General features: G+C 37.9%; 1 protein-coding gene across 10 annotated transcripts in view; it reads left to right on the top strand.

Moving 5' to 3' along the window:
* Positions 1–16,603, top strand: part of CPSF6 (cleavage and polyadenylation specific factor 6) — a 1,684,023-nt gene that overhangs the window by 1,137,064 nt on the left and 530,356 nt on the right. The window contains exon 10 of one of the 10 annotated variants that reach the window (XM_044088010.1): positions 5,224–5,248. The exons of the other annotated variants lie outside the window; for them this stretch is intronic. The gene's annotated coding sequence lies outside the window, so the exon portion shown is untranslated. Of the gene's footprint in view, positions 1–5,223; positions 5,249–16,603 lie in introns of those variants that run through there. 10 annotated transcript variants of the gene reach the window in all.

Genomic DNA, 16,603 nt, shown 5'->3' with positions numbered 1-16,603 from the left:
ACACGGAGGGAATGGTTCATCCGAATCTTCATTTCAGGCTCACTGCGTGGCTTCTCCAGTTCCAGCATTCCATCATTCTTCCCCGGTCCAACGCGTCATTCTGACCCACCACAAACCTTCAGCTAGAAAATTGCATCATAACAAATGGCTAAAATTTTCTAAATGGTTGCTTGACTAATAATCTGTACACGGCACCTGTAGACAAGTTTTAGATGACTTAACATTACTCTGAGTCTGACTCATCAACTTCTGCCATTCGGGTGCATCTTGCTGCGATATCTGACTTCCATATTGGTTTCAACGGTTCATCACATATGTCACAAACTTTGTAAAGCCTTTTTGAAAGGAACCTTAATGCTCAGGCCTCCGTTTAAAGACCTCTCTGCTCCATGGCATTTGCATTTGGTATTGCAGTCTCTCATTTCTTCCCCCTTTGAACCTTCAGCAACTTGCTACTTGGTTCTTGGCCTGGAAAAGCTTATGTCTTTCTGTTCCTTATTTTATTTTTGACAATAGTTCTAGCTAGCGCTTGGTTGTTGTAGCCTTTGGCTGATGTCAAGAAAAAGGGAAAGTGCTAATGCAGGCTCCAGATACCCCATAAGGATGCCCATGACTGGTGTTTTTTTTGCCTAGGCCGGGAACGCTATCACTCCTCCTGCGCTATTTATCAATTTTGTGCCTAAGACCTTGTGCAGCCGGCTAGCAGCGTTAAATCTCTATCTTGAAAACCATTGCCTCAAATGGTTATACCTTAGGATGGATCCTGCATCGGAGGCCGCACCTGAACCTTCGCACAAGAAGGCTAAGGTTCCTAGGCCTTCGCCTGCTGCTCTGCTTCCCGACACACCGCCAACTGCCGATCTAGGGGTTGAGGTGCGCTCGGAGGATTGCTTCGGCTTAGAGAATGTCAGAATTTCAAGCCTTCTCCTGTAAACCCCCATATTTGATATTTCATAAGGACACAGTTTCTCGGGACAAATCCTTCCTTTTTGCCAAAGGTTCTTTGAGTCAAATATCAATCAAACCTTGCATCTCCCGTCTTTTTTTCCTAATTTTTCTAATTTGGGGGGGGTTGAGTACTGTCTACACTTACTAGATGCATGCGGACAATTACTTTTTTTACCTTCGCAGAACAAAGGACATTAGAAAATCTGACCAACTGTTTATTGCTTTTTCTACAGTCTCTTTAGGCAGTCCAGTATCTAAGGTGGTTACCTTAGTGAAATTACTTAAGGACTCTGTCACCTTTGTTTACAATAAAAAGGGCCTTTACCCACCAGGTCCTGTGAAGGCACATTCAACGAGAGCTGTAGAAGCTTCTGCAGTTTTTTTTATGCCAGAGCTTCCTTAGATGATTGTGCAGCAGCTATATATCTCCTCATACTTTTATTACTTATTGCAAAGTGGACCAGGTCTCTAGGGGACATGCATCATTCGGTTTGATGATGCTCAGGAATATTCTTCCATGTGACCTTCCAAGATTCAGGTCCCACATTCAAGGATTATGTGAAGATTGACAACATCAGATAAAGAAGTTATCGTACCATAATGTTCCATCTGTGTTGTCGATTTTGACTAATCCTTGACCTTCCTTCTATCCATCCCCTGCCTTAGAACTCTTGGTGGACTGAATATTCCCAAAGACTGGCTTCATGATAGGGACATGTAGATATGGTCTATTATCTAATACTTGTCTTTTATTGTTGCAAACTCTATCTGAGGTAATTTGTTGAGGCGCATTATGGGTAGAGCCTAGCTCAAGAGTTTTTGGAAGGTGCGAGCTGGAATAACGGCAGAGTTGGTTCCGAGGCTCTGACTTGAGCCCACCACAATGCAGAATGGAACTTTATGGTAAGACGCAACTTTTTTCTATTTCTTTAATGTTTCCATTATAAGTCTGTCCTACTGTTCCTCTTTGTTTTCTTATTTTTTGTATTGTAAAATTTTCCATGTCCGGATGCCTTTGCCTGTATTGCTTTTCAGATATCGTTGGTGCTGCCCTATTTGTATTGATTAATTTTGCTTTCTCCTTTGCAAAAATTACACCATATTAAATCTTTCTTTCCCATGTCCATATTTCTTCAGATGTCTCCTGTTTCTTCTTACATTGGGACTTGTTCCATCATGCTGTGATATAACCTATTAGACTTTCTGCACTAAATCTTTCTTTGCAAGTATTCCGTAACTTCAGCTTTTTTTTTTTTTCCTTTTTACTTCTGCCATACATTCTGTTCTATGTCCCCTCTTTTTGATCTTATTGTCTTGTGAAAATTTTCATATCTTTGTCTTTGCGTGTATTTCTCCTTGAATATCTTTGGGACTGCCTTTTTGGTGTTAATTTGGCTTTGTCATTTGCATAAGTATTGCACCATATCTGATCTCTTTTCCCATGTTCATATTACTTTTTTAGCATCTTTCCAAAGTCTCTAGATTTTGTTCTTTGTATTTTCACATTTCAGTTGCTTCTTTTCCCAAACAGGGCAAGGTTTCTTGGTCTATATGTTTTTCATAAATCTGTTGCATTAATTAACACAAATTTTTATTTGATGCTTCTGAAGTTTTTCTTGAAGTATTTTTCATTCCTCTAATTTCTGTTTTTTTTTTTTTATCTTCTGTCTAGAAATTCCATGCGAGAAGGATACAATGTTATCTCAAGTGTTTGGCCCCAGCACCAGTACCCATTGTCTTAAATTCTGGCTCTGGGGTCTGTGAAAAAAAATCACTTGGTGGAGACATCAAATATCCCCAAGTCTGGGTCTCACCTTCTCCCCTTCTACTCCAAAGCAGTCACAAACCTTGCTTGAGGAGCACTGTCAAAGGGAGTAAACGTGCAAAGTCTCTAGGACAAGAAAGATGAAAAACAAACGTAAGAGATGATGCACCTTATAAAGGCTGTCAAGTATCGTGAGTCATCTGTGGTCTACTAATTTCCTGGGTACTTCTGAAGTTTCAGAAGGAATCCCCAAAGTTCACTGTAGTGACTCCATTCTGGTCCTGTCAAGTGGTTCTCCCATTTGGAATTGGCCAGGGGCAGTTAACCACAAGCTTTTAGATCGGATTTGTTCTCACAAGAACAGAGGTGTTTAATACATCCCACCCCATACTACTGCAGCTGACTGCTTGGATGGTAGGGTCTTGATACCTTTTTGGGCACCTTTTTTCTGAGGATGTGCAACAGGTCTTAGTGGAGCCAGAAGAGCCTACTACTAGAAAATCCTGTATTAGCAAATTTAAAAAGCTTGCTGGTTGGTGCCAGCAACATAACCAGAACCCATTCAGGGTAGTGTTTCTCTGACTTCATGTTACTGTAGCCTTTTTTATTTCTTTAAGGTTAATTTTTTGGCCATTGCAGCATATCTGCCTATAGAGTTCCCTCTTTCAATGAAGTCTCATGTTTAAAATGTTTTTAAAAGGGGTGATGAGTTATTGGGCTCTTAATTACGTGCTAAGAGAAGCTAACACTTGCTCCTTTTGAGTTAGCTGATTTTAGGATTTTTAAAATTGAAAACAGTTTTGCTTATTGCTCAGATTTATGCAAGAAGAGAATCAGAATTGCAGGCTCATATGGTAGGTCAACCTTGTCTAATTTTTCAGTTTTTGCAAACTAATCCGTGTGTCTAAAGTGGTATCAGAGTTTACTGTAAGCCAAGTTGTCATCTCCCTGTTTTCGTTCCAGAACCTAACAGGGAGAAGGCATATATCGTACGTTGGATGGCCACAGATAACTCATCTTGACACAAAAACTTAAGATCTTGCATTCATTTTTTGTAATGGTAAGAAGGGGCAAACTCTGTCCAGAGCGGACTCTTCCCAAATTGCCATCTTAGTGTGTTTTATTTTTAGTCCCACCACAAAAATATTCCTGGCAGGGTGAAGGCAGTTGTGCATACTTTTACAAAGCACTTAGATTGCTTATCCAGGTTGAGGACAGGCTTTGCTGGGATCATTCTATAGGGGTTTTTGGACCCCTTCCCTTCCAATTTCATTTCTAAGCTGTGGTAGTCTAGCCATGTAGCGTAGGCTACTGTAAGTACGTTTACTATAAAAGTTGCTCAAGTGATCACTGCTGCAGTAGCAGATTCCTGCCTCCAACCCCACCCCCTTTTTTCCATCCCTAGCAATGTCCTCGAAGGGCTAAGCTGACCTGTATTAGTTGGCATGAATGTTCTGAAGGGCTTGGTGCCCAAACCAGTCTTTAGTCAGCTCAGCTCAAGCTGACTTGTTTGTGTGCATGGAAAGTGCTCCAACGTTTTGGAGCTGGCCAGCTGTTGCATCTGGTCGAGGATGTAACCCCTATAGCTTGGGTTACTGCAGCATTGATCATTTCAACATCTGTGATGGTAAGCATGCTTACACGGCTGTACTTTATTCGATCTCTCTTCAGGGTTCTTTTCTTCCTTGGCTGACCCCATCTTTGTCCTCTTCTGTGCTTGGACTCTGTCCAGCAAATGTAATTAGCTCCTTACAGGTAAAACTGTATGTTGAGTAGTTGGCATTAGTGTAGCTGTGTGTGTATGTATGAAAATAGGATTTTAGTTTTCACCACGTTTTAGTACTGTGTTCCGTGTTCTTGCAATACAACACTTTTGAGCAGGCTGCACCCCCCAAACCTCACATTGGGCTCCATTCCTTTAATAGAAACAGGACTGCTGTTAGTGCAGTCATGAAGACCAAGTCATAAGATTCACTTTAACAAAATGAGGGATTTCTGTGATTGTGTAGTATGTTTACTTTTTATTTTGTTCAACATTTCACTCACTCAGTGTTATTTATGGCATAAGCCAATGCAGAAGTTATAGAGCGAAGATTCATTGTCCATAGACATGTTAAGGAAGTACTTTTGTAGATCAGTTACTGTTTTTGATGTATATGTTCTGTGTTTTGGACATGGTTAACAGGCCCTCCACCTATTCCTGACCGTTTTTACCTTTGACTTAGTTTCTGTAATAGTCTTAGGTTATTCAGTGGTTCTGTGCTGAGGAGCTTTTCAGTGGAGAAAGAGCGTTTCCCAGTACCCTGTTGTAGCAGATTGAGGGGGAGTTTAGCTGGATTCCATTGCTCTGCCATGTGACTGGGCTGCATGGCCAGGTATATTTCCTCCTGATTTATAGAAAGTTAGTAATTCTCAATTGTTTTAAATTGATATGAGATTATGAATGTTGCAGTAATTTCTTCAGTTTTTGAATTTGAGACCTTAATGTCTGAAATATCCTTGTTATACAGCTAAATTGAGTCTTCAAAGAACAAATCAGTTGTGTTAAGGTGAGTTTCGCTTAAATGTTGCATCTCTATGTAGGCAAGAAACATGATCCATGTTTCAATGAGCTGCCTCCAGTATTTTCTTTTTCTTTTTAGAAGTCTGCAGACCATAGATTAGAATTCTGTTAATCTAAATACCAGTTTACTTGATAATCTACATCTTGGTAATGTTGCATTGCTTTTATTTAGTTAAAATTTTAACATTTAGTTTAATGCAAATGAGTGTTAAGTTTGTGTTGAACCATATAAAAGCAAATTGTGTACAGTTTTCATAAGTTTGAAACTTTTCTACATTTATTTTGTGAAACTGTGGTTATGTAGACATGATGCTGCAATTTGGTGCCACTTTGTAATTTTAACTGCAGCCTTACTGGGTGTGATTTCCGATGTGTTATAAACAGTGTACAAAATGAAAAATTGTGCTAGTTTTCCATTTATTCTTCTGTTGATTTAAAATGTAATTGTGTATCAGGTCTGAATATGAGAGTTATGAGTGTTTTATTTTCACAGAATATTTAAGTTGCTGTTGCAGCAGGTTCCTTACTTTAATGGACTAGCACTGCCAGGAGTCGAGGTGCTGTATAAACTTGAAAGCACTTGATTGCATCACACCAGTGTTGCTGTCCAGTTGTGCAACAGGTAGTCCATTGCATTACGTTCTACTTGAGGATTATAGTAAAAAAATGCATACTATATCTTGATGAGAAGCATTTTCTTATGTTTCTTAGCATTCATAGTTCTAGTGATAGTTTTAGTTAAGCTGTTGGAGTTTCTGGTGAAACCCAACTTTATCTTTCTTTCTGGGTTTCATTCACATTACCTCTTCATATTGCTGCGGAGCTATCACCAGAAGTCTTAAAGCGTTGTGAAACTTGTAGCCATAGAATCTGTCCTGGAAGGCATTAGGGAGGCTTCTTTTGCTTTCCTTTTAAGAGTAGACAAAGGGACAGGGTTGCTAATTTGAGAATAGCCACTTTATACTACAGAAATAAAGAAATTAGTCACTTTTATTATCTAACCCGCTGTGGTGGTGCTGCGGTAGCGTTGTCGCCTCACAGTAAGACGCTGTCCGGTTCGATTCTCAGCTAGTGTCTTCTGCGTGGAGACATACGTGAATGGGCTGGTAACTTCGTTGAAGGTTGTGCGTCAGAGCTGGTAACTCAGCACTTAAAAATCAACTACCAATCATTAGCGGACCGGAGTTCCGCTGTGGCGACCCCTAACCGGGAAAAGCCGAAAGACCCAACAAGTCACTTTTATTATCTCTGGCTCAGTTTGGGATAGTCAGCAGCACTGTAGCTAGTTTCCTAGCTTTAAGTCCCCAGGCAGCCAATGTCTGCCTGTTAGCATTTTGTTCTTACTGTCTGACTTGCATTTTTGACAGTGGTTGGTAAGGGCAGCATGGTATTCTTGTATATCCCACGTCTTTGCCGTTTGGATGTTGATGCCTTCTGTATTTTTGGACTGGCGAGCATACCCTTAGTCATTTATGCTTGTAAACCTGATGCTGGTTGTTTCATTTCTGGTTTGGCAGACCGCCATAAGTGCTTATAGGTTCATAGGCAGGCACCAGGCCAAAAGCCCTAGGGGCCCATACAAGCCCAGCCAAAAAGGTACCCTGGCTTTCGCCACCCAAGAAAATTATTTTCCTGTGCCCCTCTCTAGCAGAGCCACAGAGGCAATCCCAGGGTGAACTTTCTACCTCCCATCCAATCAAGATTTTTCTTGAAGAGTGCTAATAGGTTTATAGGTAGGTACTATGCTATCGGCCCTTGGGCCTATAAAAAATTTCCTTTGCCCCTGTCGTGCAGAGAAGCAGAGGTGATCCTGGGGTGAATTTCCTATTTCCCATCCAATCATCAAGATTTTTCTTGAGTGCTAATGAGGAGCTTTGTTTGATATAAGGACCTGTGTCCAGTCGGATTTTCCCGGTCAACAAATGTAAATAAAAAAAAAATTTGTTCCAGAGTATGGGAAGTCTCTGGGACAGGAATCTATCCGTCGAGCATGTTCTGTTTATTGTGGTGACATGGTTTAGGGCCCTAGATCATGCAGCTCGGAGGGATTGGGATTTTAAGTGGAGCATGTCCAACAGCTCTGGATTTGACACAGCTTTGTATGTTGGGCAGAGATCGCCTCTGAGTAGGCGATATGCGACTGAGTAAGGCTGGAGTTTTTTGAGACTGTCTGCGTAGGGCATCTGTTTGAGACCAGTAATCCTCTTTGTGAGGTATTTCTGTGGCCTTTCCAGTTGTAGATGTCTTGTGAGATGCATACCAAAAGGGGCATTGTACTCTCTAATGGGTCTGAGTGACAAGTAGAGGGGAACAGTGACCTCTTCTTTTTTTTTTTTTTTTTTTTTTTTTTCTGGATGAGAAGCCTTTTGTGATGGTGTGTCACGTAGAAGGATTTCCTGAGTACAGTGGCGATGTGATTATCAAAGGAGAGACTACTGTCCTCCTGTGTCCCAAGATCTCATCACACTTTTGGTGTTAAGTAGACTACCACCTATGTGGTAGCTCATGGGTACATAGTTTTTACCAAAAGGGATGACAATGCACTTTTTGGCACTGAGCTTGAGGCCATGGCTTTGACACCAGGCATCTGTCTCAGTGAGGCCCTTTTGTAGGATGTCCACATTGTTAGGAGTTTCAGTTATGGCTTCTAGTTTGCAGTCATCTGTGAACTTTGTTAGCCAAAGACCTTCTGTATTAGCCTGTACTTCAGAAAAGTAGATACCAAACAGGAGAGGACATATTCTTCCACCACCCCTCCAAGGGAAAACCATTTTCACCTGTACATTGAACAGTGACATGCCAATTTTTTGCTTTTTAGTTGCCTGTGTCCAAGGATTTTGTGTCCTTGCAGCGGGTGAATGTACCTACTCTAATTTCAGACCAGGCATGAGCAGGTTGCTTAGTTGTTTTGTCATTCTTCTTGGATATACTGTTCCTTGAAGTTTACATTTGTCTGCTCACTGGCAGTTTCTTCTGGTACCCTATTTTTTACTCCAACTCCACCTTTAAACCTAGTGACATTTAAGTATTTTTGCATATGTAGTATCATTTATGTGCTAGACCAGGTGGCTTCTTGTATAATTACACAACGGCCAGCAGGTTCTGTTCCAAAAGCATTTTATTGAAGAATGTACATAGGATATAAAAATATATCCTGCTCCAAACCGGTTTCGGTTACCCTTCTTCAGTGGAGCTGAAAAATATAAAGAAAGCCAAACACAACATCTGATTCCCTTTTATAGTGTCAGTCAACACAATAAACCAATCGAAATTCAAACACAAGTTCTTAATATTAAATGGGACCAGCACCCCATATTGTGAAAAAAACCAATTATTATATAAACAAATATGGGCCTTGCATAATAGCATACATACATACATCAAAAATAATATATATAGACCTAAATCAAAAATAAAATGAAAATAAAAATAAAAATGAAAATATAATGTACAAGATATCAATCACATAGTCAGACTCAAATATAAATATATAGAGCATAATAATTGCTGATGTATTTTATAAACAGCAAAAAGCTCTACATAAATATAACATTAATAAGTTTTATATAATATTCTGGTATTATATAAGATCATATCTATCATAATAATGCAGGGATATATATCACAAAAAATGTATCACAAAAAATGTACTATAAATGATCATTAATACCTGGCGGGAATAATGCACCCAAATGTATGATCCAATATTTCTCTTTTTGTGTCAAAATATTTTCCCAACCTTGTTGATGACTCCTATCACCAACAATCCTGTCAATAATAGTGAACTTGAATTTTGCCGTGGGATGTTTCATAGTATGTAAATAAAGGGCATTAGTAGATTTTTTATTTTTAATATTACTCCTATGTTCCCCAATTCTGATTCTAAGAGGCCTAGAGGTCTTGCCCACATAAAATGCAGAGCATTGACAGGTGGCAAGATATATAACCCAACTCATCGAGCAATTACCAAAAAATTTTAAATCATAGACTTTACTAGTGTTGGCACTACTGAAAGATTTGGATTTGTTAATATCCAAACAGGACGCATAATGTCCACAAGGAAAAGTGCCAATCAATTCTTTGCCCATAATGGTGAGCTGTTTATACCGTGCCCTCCACTGCCATGATGTTTGAAATGTGAAAACATAGAGCCTAAAGTCTTTCCCTTTCTATAAGAAAATTGACAACGTGTCCCAAGGTGTTGTCTAAGAATATCATTAGCCATCAAGATATTCCAATTTCTCTCCACCACTCCTCTAATAACCTGATTATTCCTGCCATATGTAGTAACTAATCTCAAGACCTCATCCCTTTTATCTTGATGATGGTCCTTATATTGTAAAAGCTGATCCCTGGTTTTTTTGTCTGACCAATATTTAGCAGATTTGATATCATACACAGCATACCCTCTATCATAGAATCTATTAAAAAGATCCAAACTGGCTATCTCATAGTCTTCCTGACTGGAATTAATTCTTTTGATACGGCAGAATTGAGATTTGGGGATGTTCCGGACAGTGTGGCGGGGGTGCATGCTCGAGGCATGTAGCAGTGTATTATATTCGGGATATTTCCTATATATTTTTGTGCCTAGTGTGTTATCTGGCTTCCTATATACACTAACATCCAAAAATTCAATATTGGACCTACTGCTATTAATAGTAAATTCGATGCCCCAAGGGTTACTATTGAGGTAGTCCACAAATTCTTTAAGATATTCCGCATCCGCCACACCATCCAACAATCATCAAGATATAGATATCTATTTCTATGATGTAAATATTGTGAGATGTATCATAAATTAAGTATTCTTCTAAGTACGCCATGAATAGATCTGCGTATATGGGTGCAAAAGATGCACCCATAGCAGTGCCTTGTAACTGCCAATAGCAGTCACCTTGAAAAAAGAATACATTTTTATTCAAAACATGCTCACACATACAGATCAAAAGTGTATTAAATCCAGGCCGATATAAATTGGATTTCTCAAGCCAGTATTGTAATGCTTGAAGACCCGCCCAATGGGGAATACTCGTGTATAAAGATTTTACATCCAAAGTACAAAGTAGCCAGTTTGGTTCTAGTTCCATCTCTGCTATGATTTGTAAAAACTGTGTAGTATCCTTAATTCTAGCTCTTACCTGAGTTAACAAAGGTTTTAAATATTCAGTCAAAAACAGAGTGGTTCCGTCAAAGAACCATGACCAGACACAATCGGACGGCCAGGTGGGGAAGTCAGGGATTTGTGTATTTTAGGCAATAGATAAAGTATCTGTTTATTAGGATCCTTAACTGTCAAATGTTTAACAATAGTATTGGACAAAATACCATTTTCAACTGCACTACTCAGGAACTCATCAATCTCCTTTTTAAAAGTAGTGGTCGGATCAATGTCCATTTTCCTATAACATTTATGGTCTGATAATTGTCTTAATCCTTCCTGTGTATAATAATCCATATCCAAAACCACTACTGCCCCGCCTTTGTCAGCCCTGACAATAGCAATGTCATTGTTATTTTTTAATTCCTCAAGTGCCTGTCTTTCAGTATACTGAATATTGTCTGACATAATGTTAAAGCCATATGGCGGAAAATGTAAATCCCTAAGTACTGCCTGTTGAAAGGCAGTAACATGCATATTAGCAGGAGGTAGAAATGTAGATTTGAGAAACCTAAATTCAGTAGATCTTTGAGCTGTATTATTTGTCTGATCTGAAAAAAATATCTTAAGGTTTAAACAAATTCCAAAATATCATTTACAGTTTGATATTGATCACAAAAAATCGGTACAAACCCTAAACCTTTATTCAGTATTTTTTCTTGTTCCAATGTTAATTCAACCTTAGACAGATTAAGCACATTTTGAAAAGTAGTTTCATCTATCTTGGAAGTGGTTACATCTATTTTAGAAGAGCTTGCACTATTCCATCCATTGATTCCAGATCTGAACCTATTACGGTGTTTCCTCCCCCCTCGTCGTTTCTTCTTACCCCAAAAGGGGTAGGTATATTACTACTTTTTTTATAAGGTGAGAGGTCAGAGGTAATCCCCTCACTGTCAGTGGGGGAAGACTCATCACCGGTGCTGGTATATGTCTGTTCCTATTTTTAAGAATTGGTCTAGGTCGTTTCCTAGTTCTGGCACCACTCTTACCCACAGACATATCTTTAAATCTCACTGATTTCTGAAGCCCAAAGGGACGTCCCCCCATAATCATTAACATCCCTATGAAATTTTTAACTTTTCTCTTTCGTCAATTTGTCATACTGGGTCAATTCCTTTGATAAATTGGCAACCAACGCACATAATTAGTGTTGGATTCAAATTGTTTACAAATACTGCTTAACTCTTTAATCTCAACAATATTTGAGTCTATTGTCCTTTCATAATAATCTGTCAATATTTGTACAAACTTCATGGATCCCTCTTGAACTGCCTCAAACCACTCATTGGTCAGCCTCTCTTCAGATCTGCTGACCATGGGCTTTAGCTTAATTCTAAGTCCACGTGGTACTAATTTTTTATGTAAATAGGCCTTAAAAAGGCGTAGATGCCAAATATTTGCTCTCAGCCCCTTAAGGGCTTTTTCCAAATTACAAAATGCAAATTGGCATCCATCACTAGAAAGAGTGGTCTGTTGGTCCATAGAACTGTTGCTTGAGATCGATTCCAGTCCAAAGACCTGGATATCTTCTCTATCAGCACACATACCCTGCAATATACTGTCCAGATTCATAATAACTGTCCCAGCAAAAACAAAAAGGGGGGAAGAACGTGGTGCCAAAACTGGAAAAAACCTCAAATAACCTCTGCCAAAAATAGGCAGGAATAAATTGTATCCAATTGTAATGGAATCTATTACGTGTAAAAATACCAGTAACTCGGGGAAACACCAACTACACTAAGTCCAGCTAACCAATGTTGACCAAATGACACAAAATCCAAGGTAAATAAAAAACCTTATTAAGACCTAAAAAATGGCCAATAGATGAATAATAATAATATCTAATGAGTAGATTCAGTTCAAAAATTGCATGACAAATCCAATCAAATTATTTTTAGGAACATAGTCTAAACATTAGCAAGATAAACAATCTCAAACCTGCAGAATATAAATAATACAAAAGGTGTTCAAAATATAAATGTCTAATTACAAAAGATACAGTCCTATATCACAGTAACCAAATGACTGATAAATAGGTACAGTTCAAACTCAAATAACAATTCCTATCTGATAGTTTATATGAACAGAGTATAAGTATTTAACAAAATAAACAACTGAATATAGGTAATGCAAAAGATTCAAAATATTGGTATCTGATGAAAAAAAACACAGTCTTATATCCTAATATTTATAATAAGACTGATAATAATGTATTATACCAATATTAAGAAATAATTTTTAAATACCATAGAAATCAAAAGGCATAAAAATACCTATATGATATTCTATCCAGCTTCATACCTATATATCCATAATCTAATCCCATATGTATGACACACCATATAAGGGTAATATTTCCCTATATTGTATATCAAAAATTATAAATCCTTATATTACCATATAGCTAAAGGGCCTTTGGACCATGCCAAAATAGAAATCCAACTATCTGGCATCATCATAGTCCAAACGATCACTTAAATATCACAAAAAATCTATCCAATATAGTGTGGACAATTTACAAATTAAAGAGCCACAAACCAGTCGATTTTCAAATACTAGTTAACAAATCATAAAATAATGTAATGCCAAGAGAGTACAAACATACCCCCAAACATAAGCTTATGATAGTGTAGACAAAATTATAACCATTAGTTCAAGCCCACCATTTTTCATACACCAGTACTTTAACGCATCCCATAGGAAAATGCACTAGTGAATAAATGGTCTAAAACTAGGTACTATAGATTCGTATGAGATACCCCAGATGGTCCCGACATAATCCCACCATATATCAACACAATTGTATATCATAAACCCAAAATAACTAAGTGCAAATCAGATGGTAGATTATAACATAACTTGTATAATCAAACAATATGCCATTTCGACCAGCCACCATCATATAAATATATATATCTGGCAACGGCTAGAAATGTAACAGCAAAAGAGGCACACTCACTATCTTGTACTCAAATGAGTACAGAAAGATATACCAAAACACTTCCTAGTATAGAAAACACAAGCATTAATATACCTCATACAGACTTACAAATGTAACCCCAGAATACCTGATTTGTGTATAAAGACAATATACGTCACCATATATATATTCGGTCCTAGAATAATATATAAATTCTTAGGCCAAACCCAAACGGCATTCCAAATTACATTCCAAATTACATTGCACACACATAAATGTTTAAATACAATGAAAGACATTAACACTTAATAATGTGCACAACCTAGTTACTAGACCAATTGGAAATGCAATATACAAGTCAAAAGGAGTCGTTATTATTAATCAGAGGCCCTCATGCTTCCGTATCACAGGGCATAGAACAGAAAGCCCGAAAAGGTTATAATACAATGGTTTACAAAGACAGAATAAAAGTCAAAATAATGTCCATAATACATTCATAATGTCTCTGTGCTCCATTCAACACATTCCATACGCCGACCCTCTCAATATGCAAAAAATGTCCACGATAGTTTCAAAAAATGTTGACGGCCTATTATTCTTTAGTAAACAGTACCTGAACGAAAGGATAACCAATATTCCTCCATACAGTGTGGGTAAGAGTGGTGCCAGAACTAGGAAACGACCTAGACCAATTCTTAAAAATAGGGAACAGACATATACCAGCACCTCGGGTGATGAGTCTTCCCCCACTGACAGTGAGGGGATTACCTCTGACCTCTCACCTTATAAAAAAAGTAGTAATATACCTACCCCTTTTGGGGTAAGAAGAAACGACGAGGGGGGAGGAAACACCGTAATAGGTTCAGATCTGGAATCAATGGATGGAATAGTGCAAGCTCTTCTAAAATAGATGTAACCACTTCCAAGATAGATGAAACTACTTTTCAAAATGTGCTTAATCTGTCTAAGGTTGAATTAACATTGGAACAAGAAAAAATACTGAATAAAGGTTTAGGGTTTGTACCCGGATTTTTTTGTGATCAATATCAAACTGTAAATGATATTTTGGAATTTTGCCGTCGTTTAAACCTTAAGATATTTTTTTCAGATCAGACAAATAATACAGCTCAAAGATCTACTGAATTTAGGTTTCTCAAATCTACATTTCTACCTCCTGCTAATATGCATGTTACTGCCTTTCAACAGGCAGTACTTAGGGATTTACATTTTCCGCCATATGGCTTTAACATTATGTCAGACAATATTCAGTATACTGAAAGACAGGCACTTGAGGAATTAAAAAATAACAATGACATTGCTATTGTCAGGGCTGACAAAGGTGGGGCAGTAGTGGTTTTGGATATGGATTATTATACACAGGAAGGATTAAGACAATTATCAGACCATAAATGTTATAGGAAAATGGACATTGATCCGACCACTACTTTTAAAAAGGAGATTGATGAGTTCCTGAGTAGTGCAGTTGAAAATGGTATTTTGTCCAATACTATTGTTAAACATTTGACAGTTAAGGATCCTAATAAACAGATACTTTATCTATTGCCTAAAATACACAAATCCCTGACTTCCCCACCTGGCCGTCCGATTGTGTCTGGTCATGGTTCTTTGACGGAACCACTCTCAGTGTTTTTGACTGAATATTTAAAACCTTTGTTAACTCAGGTAAGAGCTAGAATTAAGGATACTACACAGTTTTTACAAATCATAGCAGAGATGGAACTAGAACCAAACTGGCTACTTTGTACTTTGGATGTAAAATCTTTATACACAGTATTCCCCATGGTCTTCAAGCATTACAATACTGGCTTGAGAAATCCAATTTATATCGGCCTGGATTTAATACACTTTTGATCTGTATGTGTGAGCATGTTTTGAATAAAAATGTATTCTTTTTTCAAGGTGACTGCTATTGGCAGTTACAAGGCACTGCTATGGGTGCATCTTTTGCACCCATATACGCAGATCTATTCATGGCGTACTTAGAAGAATACTTAATTTATGATACATCTCACAATATTTACATCATAGAAATAGATATCTGGCGCAGATATCTTGATGATTGTTGGATGGTGTGGCGGATGCGGAATATCTTAAAGAATTTGTGGACTACCTCAATAGTAACCCTTGGGGCATCGAATTTACTATTAATAGCAGTAGGTCCAATATTGAATTCTTGGATGTTAGTGTATATAGGAAGCCAGATAACACGCTAGGCACAAAAATATATAGGAAATATCCCGAATATAATACACTGCTACATGCCTCGAGCATGCACCCCCGCCACACTGTCCGGAACATCCCCAAATCTCAATTCTGCCGTATCAAAAGAATTAATTCCAGTCAGGAAGACTATGAGATAGCCAGTTTGGATCTTTTTAATAGATTCTATGATAGAGGGTATGCTGTGTATGATATCAAATCTGCTAAATATTGGTCAGACAAAAAAACCAGGGATCAGCTTTTACAATATAAGGACCATCATCAAGATAAAAAAGGGGATGAGGTCTTGAGATTAGTTACTACATATGGCAGGAATAATCAGGTTATTAGAGGAGTGGTGGAGAGAAATTGGAATATCTTGATGGCTAATGATATTCTTAGACAACACCTTGGGACACGTTGTCAATTTTCTTATAGAAAGGGAAAGACTTTAGGCTCTATGTTTTCACATTTCAAACATCATGGCAGTGGAGGGGCACGGTATAAACAGCTCACCATTATGGGCAAAGAATTGATTGGCACTTTTCCTTGTGGACATTGTACGTCCTGTTTGGATATTAACAAATCCAAATCTTTCAGTAGTGCCAACACTAGTAAAGTCTATGATTTAAAATTTTTTGGTAATTGCTCGATGAGTTGGGTTATATATCTTGCCACCTGTCAATGCTCTGCATTTTATGTGGGCAAGACCTCTAGGCCTCTTAGAATCAGAATTGGGGAACATAGGAGTAATATTAAAAATAAAAAATCTACTAATGCCCTTTATTTACATACTATGAAACATCCCACGGCAAAATTCAAGTTCACTATTATTGACAGGATTGTTGGTGATAGGAGTCATCAACAAGGTTGGGAAAATATTTTGACACAAAAAGAGAAATATTGGATCATACATTTGGGTGCATTATTCCCGCCAGGTATTAATGATCATTTATAGTACATTTTTTGTGATACAATTTTTGTGATATATATCCCTGCATTATTATGATAGATATGATCTTA

Source organism: Protopterus annectens, chromosome 11.part0, assembly GCF_019279795.1.
Source record: "Protopterus annectens isolate FY-2018-M chromosome 11.part0, PAN1.0, whole genome shotgun sequence".
In the NCBI taxonomy this organism is placed as follows: Eukaryota; Metazoa; Chordata; order Ceratodontiformes; family Protopteridae; genus Protopterus; species Protopterus annectens.
The sequence above is the reverse complement of the archived record's forward strand: the minus strand, read 5'-3'. Positions and strand labels throughout refer to the sequence as shown.